A 15981-nucleotide genomic window follows, 5' to 3' on the forward strand; every position below is an offset into this window, starting at 1 on the left:
GGAATACGTACGGGTGTGCTGAGGCAGGATCAAAGGACACTGGGTCTTCCGGAGAGCGCGTCAAATTTTGAATCAACTGGCGCATGACGTCATTAGGCGGAGGGTTGGTGAAGGTTGGTGGAGCAGTAGCCAGCCGGAAGCTTTAGTGTATGGGTTACTTGTTCTTTTCAAATCACAATGCCTTGTAGTTGTTCAGTATCTGGCTGCAAGTCTGTGTTCAAAAAAGAGGGAACTCTAACGTTTCATAAGTTTCCGAAGGATGAAGAACTTAGGCGTAAGTGGATTAATCTTTGCAAGAGAATAGACATCATTAGTCCAGCTACTGCAAGAATATGCAGCCGCCACTTCGAACGAGCAGCCTACGAGAGAAATCTCAAATATGAACTTCTGGGAATTCCTGTACCACACAGGCAAATCAAGTTCAAAGCTGGAGCATTACCAACACTGCACTTACCCGCCATCGAAGGTGAGTTTTGAACCACGTGTTACGTAGCCCACAGTGTAAGCATTACCAGTGGTTCCATTTCGGTACCGAGTTTTGAATATTGCCGCGCATCATGACGTCAGGAGGTTCTGCCACCGGCCACGGCGGGGCGGGCAGTGACGGCAGTCTGCAGCCAGGTTTCAGTGAGGGGAGATGTAGTGCAGAGCCGTCCACGCGCTGTGCTCAGGGCTTGTGGCTTCCTCGACACAGAGCTTTAGATTTTTTTTTTTATTGAAAATGCCTTCCCTGTGTGCTGTTTCCGGATGCAGCTCATTATACAACGGTCAGCATAGCATGCTGTTCCACAGATTTCCTCGGGAGGAAGCACTGAGGGAAAAGTGGATTTCTCTCTGCATGAACTCAAGTGCCATTAACCCAAACAGTGCTCGAATTTGCCAACTACATTTTAATGCCAGTGACTATGAGAGACATCTGAAATATGAACTGTTGCAGCTACCAGTGCCAAGAAAATTAAGAGTCCTGAAAGCTGGGACGCTTCCGAGCGTTTCCATGCCAGAGGCTGAAGGTAAGTCCCACTCATAGGCAGTGTTAATATTTAAGTGGCATTGCATAAAATACATTAATGAGAAATTATTACATTTATCGCGCAGTGTATTACGGATATTGATATTCTTGTCAGCAGCATTTAAAGAGAGAGAGAGAGAGAGAGAGAGAGAGAGAGAGAGAGAGAGAGAGAGAGAGAGAGAGAGAGACTTTCAGTAAAGTTACAAAGAAAACTTCACATTGCACGTAAGTTACCGTTAAAAATGCACCATTTTCTAAGACACTCCAATTCAGGTTCATATTCTACGCGAGTTACTGCTAAAATGCCAGCAGGAACCTGGTGACGTCATCATTTGGATCATTGTCACTATCAGCAACCTGCGCGCGGAACCACTGGTAATGCTTACACTGTGACGTAGCCTTTACGTAAGTAGGCTATTTAACGCTCTAGAGAAAGCACATTAGTCCATGTCTAGGTCAGGGATGTCCAAACTTTTTCTTAACAGAGGACCACATGCGGAAAATATACGATGGGTCGGGCCACCCAGTATATTAATGGATAGAGATAGTTTTAGAGTTCATAGTTTTACAGGAACTACCGCGTGTAGGTCAACTGGCCTCTTGCAGACTCCTTATTCTCTTATGTATGTATTTTTTTAAGGAATGGAAGTTTTAAGTAGATATAGGCAAGTGTACCTTTGAAGGAATCTATTTTCTATAATGTTTTATTTTATTTATGTATACAGGATAAACTATTGAATCGTATTGTAAGATGATCGAGTAGCATCATGTTCGTTACAGAGGATTTGAATGTAAGCTTATAGTTTTCATTGTACTTATTATTATTACACAGAAAGATGTGACCCATAACAAAGGGACGGGCAGTCATTATCCTTAGATTTAAGGTTTAAGCTCTCCCATTGAGGCAAAAAAGCAATATATTCAATATATACAAAAGATTATTAAATTCACTACAGAAACCTAGAAGATACGATATTTGTCAAGCAAAGACAAAGACAAAGCCTGTTTCGATTCTATTTGAGTTACCGCTCGACGTAAATTCGTTCGATTTTATTTACGTTACTGTTCGACGTGAATACTTTTGTTTTATATTTCCTCTCTCCTCGCTCCACCTGCTGACGTCATTTTCTGCGCGCCGGTTGACCCATTGTCCTGCTCAGCCGTCATCTGGCGATCAAGAATTACCCAAGACCGAGCAAGAATTTCCCCAAGTCTAGGGAAATTCTTGCATTTCTTGTTTTAGCGCGTCAGATTTTCAAGAATCCCCCCAAATTCTTGACAAGAATCGGGTGTCCCGCGCAAGACGCGGCGGAGCAGGGTACGGCCAGGATCCATACAAGAGACGGGTCGGCCGATGTGTAGACAGGGCTGCCACTCTAAATTTTCATTTTTCCCTACCACGCGTGCGTATTTTTCCCTACGTTTCCCCTACGCACGCGTATTTTCCCGCAGGTAAACCGCATTAAAGCGAGTGTACGACAAGGTCATGTGTGATTATAATCCTGCCTCAGTCCCAATGGGGACTACACCTGTACGTTTCAGCCCATCCCCCCCCCCCCCCCACACACACACACACTAAAATGCACCTTCATATTCGTCCCGATCCTGATCCTGATCACGGGTGGGAGGTGAAAAACAGTCTCAAGAACGGGGCGGGGGTCAAGAAAGCCAGATATCACCAGATGTTGGTGCGTATACGGTCGACCCGTCTCTCGTATGGATCCAGGCTGTAGCCAACCCTGCTCCGCCGTGGCTTGCGCGGGACAGCCAATTCTTGTCAAGAATTTTGGGGGGGTTCTTGAAAATCTGACGCGCTAAAACAAGAAATGCAAGAATTTCCCTAGATTTTGGGAAATTCTTGCTCGGTCTAGGGTAATTTTTGATCGCCGGATGACGGCTGAGGTCAGCTCCAGCCCAAGACCAAGGAAGGTCTGATCCCCGCCCACTCGCTCGCCTGGGGTGGGTTTCATCATAGTGCTCTCCCAAGCGTGGTGACGTCACGCACAGTTGGGAGAATTTCTTGGGCGTGTTTCATCACCGCGCCACAAGCACTTCCAAGTAGGATTGGGGGCGGTCTTGGGAGTAACCAGCGTTGCCAATCTTCCGCGTCGCTTTGACGTCTAATATGTCTTCAATTAACCTAAATTACACTTCTTATATATAATTATGGAATTATAAATATAAACAATTGATATTTAGTTGAAATACAGCGATAGTATCTTCATTGTAAGGAATATGTGCACGTATTTTTTTTCCGTCTGCATCTTCAACGGCACCACGGTGTAAACAAACATTTAGTGAGTCGTGAGTAGACCCTGGCCACCTCGCCACCATGGCCTGCAGCTTGTACTGTGCATCAAATAACACTTCCACATTGATGCTGTGGTAGTTCTTGCGGTTGACGCACACTTCTTCGTGCTCATGTGGGGTCACTATTCTTACGTGGGTGCCATCAACAGCACCCACCACACCGGGAAAACCAGCAATTTCGGCAAACTCCGCCTTCATTCTCTGCTGCTCCCCCCGGTTTAAAAGGAACCCCATGAACCGCCTCATATTCTCTTGTGTCACGAGAGCATCCACGGTCTGGGTGATGATTCTGCTGACTGTGGCCGGAAACTCAAAGTCATCTGCGCTGCACTGCTGCATTTTCTCGGTGGCGGGGTATCGCAGAGTCAACGCCACTTTCAGCTCCGCTGTGACCGCACGGCTCCTCTCAGTCCTGTTGCCAATCACGTGTCGCACCAAGTCAGTGACGAACAACAGGCCAGCACGATCCACCCTGTACCTCTTCTTGAACTCGGTGTCATTGTATTCGTTAACCCTCTCGCGCACGATGACGCGTTTCGCGTCATCAAAGTAAAAGGTCCTGGCGCACGATGACGCGAAACGAGTCATAAAAGTAAAAAAAATTATTAAAAATTAAATTTTCGGTGAAAGTGCGTAAAATTTGGAGTGTCATTTATTGGGATAAGTTTCTTAGAGGTAACATATGGCAACCTTTCTAAGGAACGTAAATGAGGAACGTAGAGCGATTTTTAGTTGTTAGCCTACTCTGACGGGAGAGGAAAAAATACAGTTTTCTTGGTGTAACTCAGGAACTAATAGGCGTACGAAGATTTTGAGGATACCATAAGAATCCTCACTAAATTCCGCTTCGAAACATATATTCGGCTAAAAAAGTTGGCCCACAAAATTTCGAGATAGCAAGTGGGGAAGAGTTGGTACTTAGGATTTATTGTCTACAATACTCTATACGGAGACTTGAAACGAGTGTCTATTGTTTATATATATTTTTCCTCTATTTTTATTTGCGCATGTTCTAGTATCTTACTGTGCGCGAGAGGGTTAAAGATGTCCCTTCTCGGGCGAAAATTCCTTGGTCGGTGCTGGCGGGGTTGTTCACGGGTTGCCATGTTTACAGTCTGACGCTTGGAACCTTCCTTGGGAGCGCTTGGGAGACCCCGCACGGCCTCCCAAGGCGGCGAGCGAGATAGGCAGAGTTCCAAGGCTTGGGAGCTTTCGTGAAACATGCCCAAAGTTTCTCGCACGCTTGGGACTCCTTGAGCACACTTCCAAGGACTTGGGAACTTTGATGAAACCCACCCCTGAGCCTCAGATCACGTGAACAGAGGATTAGGACTGACGTCACAGGGAAGAGGGCGCGAGGGGTCGATCGAGGGAAGATGAGCCGCCAGTTCACAGCTGACACGTGACAGACAGAACTCTCCCAGCAGGAAGACAGGACCAAAGCAGAGCGAGGCTGCTGTCAACCAGTTCTCGCCTCCGGTATGCCGAACTGCTGTGCTGTGAACGGTTGCAAATCTGTGCGCCATAAACAGGGACCTTTACGTTTCTATAGATTCCCGAAAGATGAACAAGTGCGATGCGAGTGGGTTTCCCTATGCAAGAATACTAGAAGTAAAGGTATCAATCCGTCTACGGCAAGAATATGCAGCCGCCACTTTGAACCCAGTGCCTTTGAAAGAAACCTCAGATATGAACTACTTGGCGAACCTGTACCGGACAATCAAATTAGATTCAGGCCTGGAGCATTACCAACTCTGCATCTGCCAACTTCATCAGAAGGTGAGTCTGAAGTTAATCTACACGAAAGCAAAATGATAATATCAAGAAGTTAGTAATAAGACAAATGTTGCAAAACTGCTTTCACTCTCTCTCCTTCCTCCCCCCCCCCTCTCTCTCTCTCCACACTGCTGGAAAAGGAGGTATGAGGTTGTGCACCATTAAATAAATTGTTTCTAGTGGTTATACACGGTGAAGGTCAACGAACATATATATGTCACTTAAAAAGTTTAAGAACACGGTATAAAAATAAGGAAATTTTTACATCGTACTACGATCTAACACTTTGGTCAAATAAAAGATCAATCGGGTTTTCATGATTTTTTTTTTTCCACACTCATAGCATAGAAGGGTCAAACCACCACCAGAGCCATATTAAATCACCATTAAAAATGCCAAAAAACTTACGAAAAGCGTTTCAAATATGTGTGCTGGGCCGCCGAAGGTTTCTGGCAGGTTATGGGCAGAGGGCCATGACACTGATGCGCGGCGGTTGTACAATCAGGTGATGACCTAACGCGGAGGTGGCACAAACAGCTGGTGACGTAGCGCGAAGGTGGCATAGACAGCTGGTAACGTAACGCGGAGGTGACACAGACAGCTGGTAACTTAACGCGGAGGTGGCACAGACAGCAGCTGGTGACGTAGCGCGGAGGTGGCACAGACATCTACGTAGGGATGGGCAGGTACCGTTAATTTGAGTGCCGTTAGCACCGGTACCCAAAGGAGTATTTTTTTTTATCTGAAAAGAAAGTTATTATGGATGTACTCGACCATAGTCTAATAACAATAATAATATACATTATCAACCTTAAAAAAAGAATTGGACATGAAGAATTATCCAATAAATCAAATAAATCCGAGCAATCTGGTATCGGAACCGTACCGTTTAGCTGGTACCATTAGTACCGGTACTGGTACCGGTAGCTGCCCACCCTTAAGTCACCTGGTGACGTAGCGCGGAGGTGGCACAGACAGCTGTTGATGTAGCGCGGAGGTGGCACAGACAGCTGGTGACGTAGTGCGGAGGTGGTACAGACGGCTGGTAACGTACCGCGGAGGTGGCACAGACAGCTGGTGACGTAGTGCGGAAGTGGCACAGACAGCTGGTGACGTAGTGCGGAGGTGGCACAGACAGCTGGTGACGTAGTGCGGAGGTGGCACAGACAGCTGGTGACGTGACGCGGAGGTGGCACAGACATGCTGGTGACGTAACGCGGGGGTGGCACAGACAGCTGTTAACGTACCGCGTAGGTGGCACAGACAGCTGGTGACGTAGTGCGGAGGTGGCACAGACAGCTGGTGACGTGACGCGGAGGTGGCACAGACAGCTGGTGACGTGACGCGGAGGTGGCACAGACAGCTGGTGACGTGACGCGGAGGTGGCACAGACAGCTGGTGACGTAGCGCGGAGGCAATACAAGCAGCTGTAGTGCGAAGGTGGCAACAACAGGTGATGACGTAACGCGGGGGCGGCTGAAACAGGTGGTGCCGTAACGCGGTGGCAGGACGAAAAAAAAAAAAATGGTGAATGCGTGCAGTGTGATGGGGTGCAAGGAGGTAGACAGAAAGAGAAGAAATGCACTCTTACACAGATTTCCTCGCGATGAAGCAACGCAGAAAATATGGATTGAACTCTGCCAGAGGACAAATATAAATATCAAAAGTGCGCGAGTCTGCAGTCTACACTTCAGAAAAACAGACTATGTGAGGAACCTCATGCATGAATTACTGAATTTGCCAGTGCCAAAACACCTCAACAACCTCAAGCCAAATGCAGTGCCGTCCAAACATCTCCCACCCAATGAAAGTAAATAAGTTTATTTTGATAAATTTTCAGTTTTGGACATTATTGACTTTCTCTTTCCCAGTGCCTAACAACCATGCATGGGCACCTGTGTTGATACAGGATTTTTGGGCAGGGGAAGTGAAAACAACTGACATGGACCTCCTCGATGTAGGGAAAATCCCTAAATCCCAAAATTTTGGGGAATTTTTCCAAACTCAATGACCCCCTATTATTTCAATATAAGCTAAATTAATGGGGGGCCTTTGCCCTTCCTCACTTCATTATTATAACAACTTGATCACACATATGAGTATAGATAACAGGGCTTCTCCCCAATTGACCCTCCATTATTGTAATCTAACCTTATGTGAGCATAACTAACAGAGGAGGCTTCACTATCCCTTGACCCCAAATATTTTAATTTAACCTTACTTGAGCATTGCAAATGGGGGGGTGGCTTTGTTCTCTCTAGACCCCATTATTGTAATCTAAACTAACCTAGCCTAACCTTTCATGAGCACACGCAATTGGTGAGGGGGGGGACTTTACCCCCTCTTGTCCCCACGTAATATTGTAACCTAACCGAACTTTATATGAGCATACTTAATGGGGGAATTTTGCCCCTCCTCAACCCCCCACTTGCTACAGAGGGTTTTGCCCCCATTAACCCCCTACATTTGAGCGAGCAAAGAAACATAATGTAGAAATGAGTGATTTGCAATAGAAACAGTTTATCTTTAGAAATGTTGAACAGGGAAATTTCCTCCAATTTGAAGTTGCCTATATTAGTCAATATTGCTTCCCCTACCCAAAAACCCTGCCTTCCCTCCAGGCCCCAAAGTTTGCCAGGCATAGGAAAAGAGAAAAGAAAAAGGTGTGGAGTACAGTCTTCACTCTTTGCCGGGTACCGTCAACTGGGGTGACTTCGGACAAAAAGTGGAAAAAAAGTTTACATGTTGATAACTCGTAGCCAGTTCCAACAATCCAGATGATTTTGGTGTCAGAATCTGTCTTTTACCTTATAGTTTTCAAGTGAGAATGTTGTTTTCTTGAGACAAGTTTCTGTTATGAATACAAGCAAAATATGTGTTTTTTGAGATTGGGTAAAAAGTATACCACTTTGGAAAATATCTTCTGGCAGGAACGATCTGTATTACACACAACATCAGAGCTACTGAAAACAATGAGGACCATGCCTAACTAGAATATTTATGATGATTCAGGGGTGCTTAACATATCCTACACACCTGTAAGTATCACTTGAATGGAGGCATGTCAAAATATGCCTAAAAATGGGGTGACTTTGGACACCTAATTAAACTAAATATTGAGGGGTGACTTCAGACAAAATTAGAAAACATATAGAAAGAGGAAACCTTAGTGAGCTTTTAAGTATGCATTACTGTCTGCCTCTCTGTTCCAAACGCTTGTAAACAGAAACATGATGATATGAAAAAGGGAGAGCAGGGAAACCAACGGAAAAGTGGCCTCCTACGCGATGGTCAGAAAAAGGACAGGAAAGTAAAAAAAGAGGGTGGAAGAGACGAAAGCTTAGAGGAATGCGAAGATGGAAGCACAATATCTTCATTATCTTTATTCTTTCACCTTTTTTACCATTATTTTCTTTCTTTCTTTTTCATTACTTTCTATCTTTCTAATTCTTGCATTCTTCTTCTTTTTCTCTCTTCTCTCCCTCCTTACTACCTACCTTCTGCCTTCTTTCCATCTCTCTTCTCTTTATTAATTTACCTTCTTCCTTTTCTCATTCCTTCTTTTCTTCCTTATCTTTTGTTTTCCTTTCATTTTTTCTTTGCTGTTTTCACCTTTCCCTGTTTCTCTTTCTCTCTACTTCCGTCTCCTCATTTTCCCTCCTTTCTCCTTCCTCTTTCTTTCCTTACCCAAATTTTTCTCCATTCTCCCTCTCTCTTTGGCCCTTGAGTCTGTGGTGGGAGGGAGCCCATTACTCCTGGACACAGGGCCAGTGTAACATCCATGTTGCCAAAGTTTACCTTCCCCAGGTTTCCCCAGGTACCCATATATCGATCAGCCTGAAAGGAAGGATGAGAGGCTGGGTGAGCTGCACATCGACTGCCCAGGCCGGGATTCGAACCTGGACCAGTGGATTCATACTTAGGCATGCTAATCACTGCACCAAAAAGCTATAAAGGTAATATATAACATGGTCGTGATCCAAAAATTATATGAAGACCACTAACATGTGAAAAGGCCAAGAAGTAAGGGAAAATAAGTTTTGGGGGTTAACCCCTTCACTACAGCTGAGCCAAAACAGCGTCCCTCGCCGTATCCAGGATCGCCGCGCGCACCACATTTCAAATGTTGCTACTGAATATAACAAGTTTTCAGCCATAAACTCAACATAATCGTCATATATTATATATGAAAACATGCACAATTAAATGGTGCACATAAAGAAACTCACTACCAAAACAGTGCCCCGTGCCATATCCGGGATCACCGTGCACGCCAAATTCAAATGTCGCTATTGAATATAACAAGTTTTCAGAAATAAACTCAACATAATCATCATGTATTATATATGAAAACATGCAGAATTAAATGCTGCACATAAAAAAATCACTACAGCCGGGCCAAAACAGCGCCCCGCGCCGTATCTGGGATCACTGCCCGTGCCAAATTTCAAATGTTGCTATTAAATATAACAAGTTTTCAGCCATAAACTCAACATAATCATCATGTATTATATATGAAAACATGCAGAATTAAATGGTGCACATAAAGAAACATAAATTAATTGATAATTTTGAGATGTAAGCATAAATATAGAGATCAAATAACTTGTATATTGGCTAAAGCGAGCCAGGACGCAGTATGTGCGTCCTTGGATATGGTACGGGGCACGTAAGGACACAGTATACGCATTCTCATGTTGAAGGTGTTAAATAATTGATCATTTGTTTATATTAAAAACTCTTACTTCTGCTTGTTGCAATTATATTAATTACATACAAAAGTAAACAAAGGAAGTTGTAGTGGAATGTATACTGATAATATCTGAAAAAAATTATGTAAAATTGTGTGTACTACTTTAGAGCCTCAACACATTTGAATGTTGCCCTACTGTCATGTAATTTCATGTGATGATTCTGTAATGTATAACCTCTCAAAATAACCCTACAACAGTCCTCTACAGCTGTTGCAGTAGCCTAGACCGCTACTATGGAAGTCAAACATTTATGCTTGTGCGCTTCCGAGGCTGCCAAATGAAGCTGAGAGCTTCACCGTGTCTAGTCCGCTAAGGCTGCCTCTTTAAGTTAAGGAAAGACCTTTAGCCTGTTGGTGCTCCTTTGGTGAGGAAATTTATTTTGAGACTATATACATGCTTTATGAAAGGCAAATAATTATTTACAGAAGTCGATACACAATAGTATTTACAATTGTGATAAACCAGTGTTCTTATGTGTGTGAATGACTTTGTTATAATATTGGTGAGGATAAGGCAAAGGTATTTACCGTTTACCGTTTACTGTTGATGAGGTTTCAGGCCCTGCTCCGCCGCTGATGCAGCGCTCTACGAGGGCCGTCAACAAGTTCAACGTTAGCCTCAATAATAGTCTTCGATGCACTTATTCTCAAACATCGTAGTGAGTGAGTGAGTGTCTTAATTTCTTTCACAAATAATATCACATATAACAATTAGTTCAGTGTTCATGTCTGCTATTTTCATTATAGTTTCACAATTAAATATTCAACAATTATTTCCAGCACACTGAACCTTCATCACACACTATTTATCTTTGAGTACAGACACTAATTAATAGCCATGATCAGTCATGTTACGAATTCTCTCAATTTCAGTCTGGAGAACTACACAACACTGGTCATTCGCTGTTAATTTTAGGTATATTCTCCTGCTTAATTCCAGACAAATGAGCACACTTCACATGACACCATTTAGGGCACAAACAGCATCCAATCCATTTCTTGCCTGTGAAATCCTTACAAACGTAACACTAATCCAACGGGGCCTTGGCTTTGCCAGCCATGTCGACACAGCACTTTCCACATGGAGCCAGCCGCAACACATCCGATTCCAGCCACGACTACTCACTCACTCCATTTATGATGTAGTGACCCATAGCGATAAAAGGAAATGTTTTGGAAATGGAATAGTGTGTGATGAGAGTGAGAGAAGAGAAAGAGGATGTGGTGAGTTAAAGGGTAGACTGAAGCATTGAAGGTGGAGAAAATGGAAAGACTTAGAGAAAATGGTAAGGTTTTAGAGGATCACTACGTAACTCCCCCCCTAGTAACGAGGTAGGAGGAACGTTACAAGCTTCTTCTTGTGGCACTGGACATTGTCTTTGGGCACTGGACTGGTGGACACTGACATGGTGTTGGTTGGTGGAGGATCCGGCCGCAGGAGGTACGGGGGCTTGACCTGGTCAATGGCGATGACGTCGGACTTGCCATGGCGGTCAATGGTGATGTGCTCCTCCTGGTGAGGGAAAACGGGCCGTCATATGGCTGCTGCAGAGGCTTCTTGGCGCCGTCCACACACTCGAACACGTGTGTGCAGGTGTCGAGGTCCTGACTCACGAACGTCTTGGAGGGTAATACATGGCAGCACTGGCTGGAGTCTCTGCATGGCGTCCTTGAGGTTTCTGGTGTAGCCCTGTATGTTGCAGGGAGGGCCAAGAGTGGGCGAGAGAACCTCTCCTGGTAAGCGGAGAGTGGTGCGGTACAGGAGCTCTGCAGAGGAGTGGCCAAAGTCTTTCTTAAGGGACGTCCGTATGCTGAGAAGGGCTAGGGGCAGAGTCGTGGTCCAGTCGCTGCGGTTCTGTATTGTTGCTGCCAGCGAGGCCTTGAGTTGGCGGTGAAAGCGTTCTACAAGGCCATTGGACTGAGGATGATAGCTGACAGTCCTGATTCGCTTGATCCCTAGTATGGACATGACCTTGTCCCACAGGCTCGACTCGAACTGGCTTCCATGGTTGGATGTGAGGCTGAGAGGCGTACTGAAACGTGACACCCAGGTGTTGACGAAGGCTCTGGCGATGGTGTCCATTGTTAAATCTTCGACAGGGACAGCTTTGGGCCAGCGTGTGGATCTGTCAACGCAGGTGAGGGGGTACAGTCGGCTATAGAGAGTAGTGACACACTGTCCAGTAAGTTTCGTTCAGAAAGCGACATCTGGCAACCCCTCCACACGACATGAAAATTATTATATCCTATCGAAACCGTACTGTTGTGGTGATCGGTGGTCACAGGTGCACTCTACATAATTTTAAGATAGATATTTATCAAAAGTGCCCGTCGCTAACGCTTAATAAATATTTTTTCTTTAGGCTCTGTCGCTACATTTTGACACGAGCTTTTAGTTTTGTTCAAATTTAGTCAAGAGCAACTCTAAGTTGTTTATCAAACTATGATACATTTAAAAATATATTGCACTTATTAGGGAAGATTGTTATGCCTTTTAACTAAATACAAAAAAATCCCTGACAGCCGAGATCTTGTTCTTTATAAATTTTTTTATACGTAATAATAGGCTATAAACGTTCACATGATGGCGTCGTCGACCGCGGGCCTTGACGGCTGGAGTAGCGGTATTCTATTAAAGCCCTTATGTCCGCAGGCACTGCAGTTGAGCTGTCACGTCAGTGGCTGTGGAAACGTATAATTTTTAATACTTAAAAAAATAGGAGAGAGAGAGAGAGAGAGATGCTGGGTGGGGACGGGAGACTTGTCCATCAGCGACAAGGGGTCAGCTAGTCAGCGACGTGCCGAGCTCAACACACACACACACACACACACACACACATATTTATACTTAGATATTACGTAATCATCACGGATAAATGATTTTAGATTTTTGATTATCTGAATTGTCTTTGAGGCTTTATAGTGACGGGAATTAAGGCTGCGAGTTAAACAGACCCTCAAGCCTATTTGCTGCTTGATGGTAAGGAGCATTAGTCACTGCCTGCCTCTATGAAGGACAGCATTGCACACGGTATTTTCAAAGTCTAATAAGAAAAAGTGTTTCAGATTGTTTGCGATATGTTTTACCTCGTCATCATCATCATCATCATGTAGAAGACATTCATTATCGCATTTCTAAATTGAATTCATGTAATCCGGTATATTTTTAACTACATTATATTTTAATATAATATAATATTATACAATATTATAATTTCACGGTCACACACACACGGTACACACTGAAACACGTCACTAACATCGCCAGTGAATGCGTCACCGTGGTATAGTTGCCAGATACCGCCACCAGGCTAAACATTCTGAAAACCGTGACACTACTCTCTATCGTCGACTGTACTTCTAGCCATTGGAGTGTGGAAGTGGACCAACGAGGTCGACGTGGACGTGTTTGAGTCTGGAGGATCAAGGCGTGAACGTTGCTGGAGGCGAGATGGTGTGACACGTCACCTTGGATGCCTGGCACTGGATGCAGGTGCGGGTCCAATCTCTGATGTCCTTGTTGATCCCCGTCCATATAAAGCGCGAGGATATCATCCGTTGCAACGCTCGTATCACGGGGGGAAAAGTGGAGAAAACAGGAAGACTTAGAGAAAATGGAAAGATTTAGAAGGTCACTACACAGCTCATAATTTTTTTGCAATATCATTTCCTTCAAAATTAATGACTTGTTTTGACTTGCCTACGTAGCTGCTAGTACTGACCTGATATGCGTAACCTTTTTTCCACAAGGTTTTTGCCAAATTTTTTTCAAGGTCCAACGGTGTCCGAAGTAACCCTCAGACTGTCCGGGCAGGCTCAGGCACGCAAACCCGATGTAATACAGCCACTGTTTTAAGTCACCCCAAGGCTGTTCGAAGTCACCCCTGAGATGGGGTGACTTCAGACATCCATATTTTTTCAGTTGGCACAAAAGCTATTAAGTTTCATGAAAGTGTTGCAACATGAAATGATAACCTTTAACCCGGTAGCAGCGTGGATCATGTTTCTTAATGGTCCCTCTAAGCGAGAAAAATTAGAAAAAATCACCCCTCACACAAACCATTTCATAATATATATCAAAACATCTGTGATCAGTTTATGTATCATCCATATTGGGGGGTTTATATCATGGCACAAATTTGGCCCGTCACTGCTACACGGTAAAGCCACAAATTTGGCCCGTCGCTGCTACACGGTAAAGCCACAAATTTGGTCCGTCGCTGCTCCACGGTAAAGCCACAAATTTGGCCCGTCGCTGCTACACAGTAAAGCCACAAATTTGGCCCGTCGCTGCTCCACGGTAAAGCCACAAATTTGGCCCGTCGCTGCTCCACGGTAAAGCCACAAATTTGGCCCGTCGCTGCTTTACGGTAAAGCCACAAATTTGGCCCGTCGCTGCTCCACGGTAAAGCCACAAATTTGGCCTGTCGCTGCTACACGGTAAAGCCACAAATTTGGCCCGTCACTGCTACACGGTAAAGCCACAAATTTGGCCCGTCGCTGCTACACGGTAAAGCCACAAATTTGGCCCGTCGCTGCTACACGGTAAAGCCACAAATTTGGCCCGTCGCTGCTCCACGGTAAAGCCACAAATTTGGCCCGTCGCTGCTATCAGGTTAACATAGACTCCGTATCCTTGATGGGTGTCGGCAGAACTGACTAAATATTAGGCAGGCAAACTCTCAAAATAAAAAAAAGGTGTCCTGACTTTATTTTTTTACCTAGCACCACCAGATTTTCCATGTAGCCCCCAACTGGTTAGGCACATGGACCCACGAAGTCACATTTTCATTTCAATTTGTTTTATTATTAACCCTCTCATGAACGATGATGCATTTCGCGTCATCAAGGGTAAAAGGTCCTGGCACACGATGACGCGAAACACGTCATAAAAGTTTTAAAAAATTATCAAAAATTGAGTTTTCAGTGGAAGTGCGTCAAATTTGGAGCATCATTTGTTGGGATAAGTTTCTTAACGGTAACATATGGCAGCCTTTCTAAGGAGTGTAGATGAGGAGCGTGGAGCGATTTTTAGTTGTTAGCCTACTCTGACGGTTGAGGAAAAAAATACAGTTTTCTCAGTGTAACTCGGGAACTAATAGGTGTATGAGGATTTTGAGGATACCATAAGAATCCTCACTAAATTCCGCTTCTAAGCATATATTCGGCTAAAAAGAGTTGGCCCACAAAATTTTGAGATAGCGAGTGGGGAAGAGTTGGTACTTAGGATTTACTGTCTACAATACTCTATACGGAGACTTGAAACGAGTTTGTATTATTTATATATGTATTTTCCTCTATTTTTATTTATGCAGGTTTTAGTACAAGTCTTTATGAAGCCACTGATACCAAATTTATTGGGGTATGATATATCTGTGAGGGTAAAATACGTCTGGGAATGTAGAGTATCGCGGCAGCAAAAAAAAGGCTTGTCAGGCCTGAGAAATGCATGGACAGTGGAACAGAAACTTATTGGAAACTTACGGTGCACGAGAGGGTTAATAAGATATACAAAAAAACTTAGGCATAATTTTTGCACTGTGGGATGGAGCACTGTCCAGAAGGAAGGAAGTTATGAAGAAGGCCAGCAATTAGAAGCAAGAAACAATAAAGCAATATCAGCGACAGCAAGGGAGGGAAGCAAACATTATTTTACTTACTCAAAGCACTGGGTGTTCGTTACTAACCGACTATCAGATTTGACACAAGGAACTGGCGTTACCAGATGGGGATTATTTTACCATATTGCAAACCTATAAGGTTGATCAGCCGAAATAATAACCTTAGCGTTAGATTGTCGGGATATGCAGGGTGGCAAGATTAATTTTTGGTTAGTGTGTGTGTTTGTGTGTGTGTTTTTTATATATATATATATATATATATATATATATATAGAAATATATATATATATATATATATATATATATATATATATATATATTGTCACCCCCCGCCGTTCGCGGTCTCACCCATCGCGGTTTCGCGTATTCGCGGTCAACTAATTGTGACGCGGCCCCAGTTTCGCGTATACGCGGATGCATTGACGCTAAATAGGAAGGCAGAGAGGAGGGAGGGAGGCAGAGAGGAGGGAGGCAGGCAGAGAGGAGGGAGGAAGGCAGAGAGGAGGGAGGGA

General features: G+C 44.2%; 1 protein-coding gene across 2 annotated transcripts in view; it reads right to left on the reverse strand.

The window, feature by feature from the left end:
- The window catches only part of LOC126986076 (transcription initiation factor TFIID subunit 3-like), a 41792-nt gene extending 36026 nt beyond the window's left edge, over positions 1 to 5766 (reverse strand). The window contains exon 1 of one of the 2 annotated variants that reach the window (XM_050841762.1): positions 5504 to 5766. The gene's annotated coding sequence lies outside the window, so the exon portion shown is untranslated. Of the gene's footprint in view, positions 1 to 11; positions 437 to 5503 lie in introns of those variants that run through there. The other variant, XM_050841761.1, reaches the window with a different exon arrangement.
- Between the last annotated feature and the right edge of the window lie 10215 nt (positions 5767 to 15981).

Source organism: Eriocheir sinensis, chromosome 61, assembly GCF_024679095.1.
Source record: "Eriocheir sinensis breed Jianghai 21 chromosome 61, ASM2467909v1, whole genome shotgun sequence".
In the NCBI taxonomy this organism is placed as follows: domain Eukaryota; kingdom Metazoa; phylum Arthropoda; class Malacostraca; order Decapoda; family Varunidae; genus Eriocheir; species Eriocheir sinensis.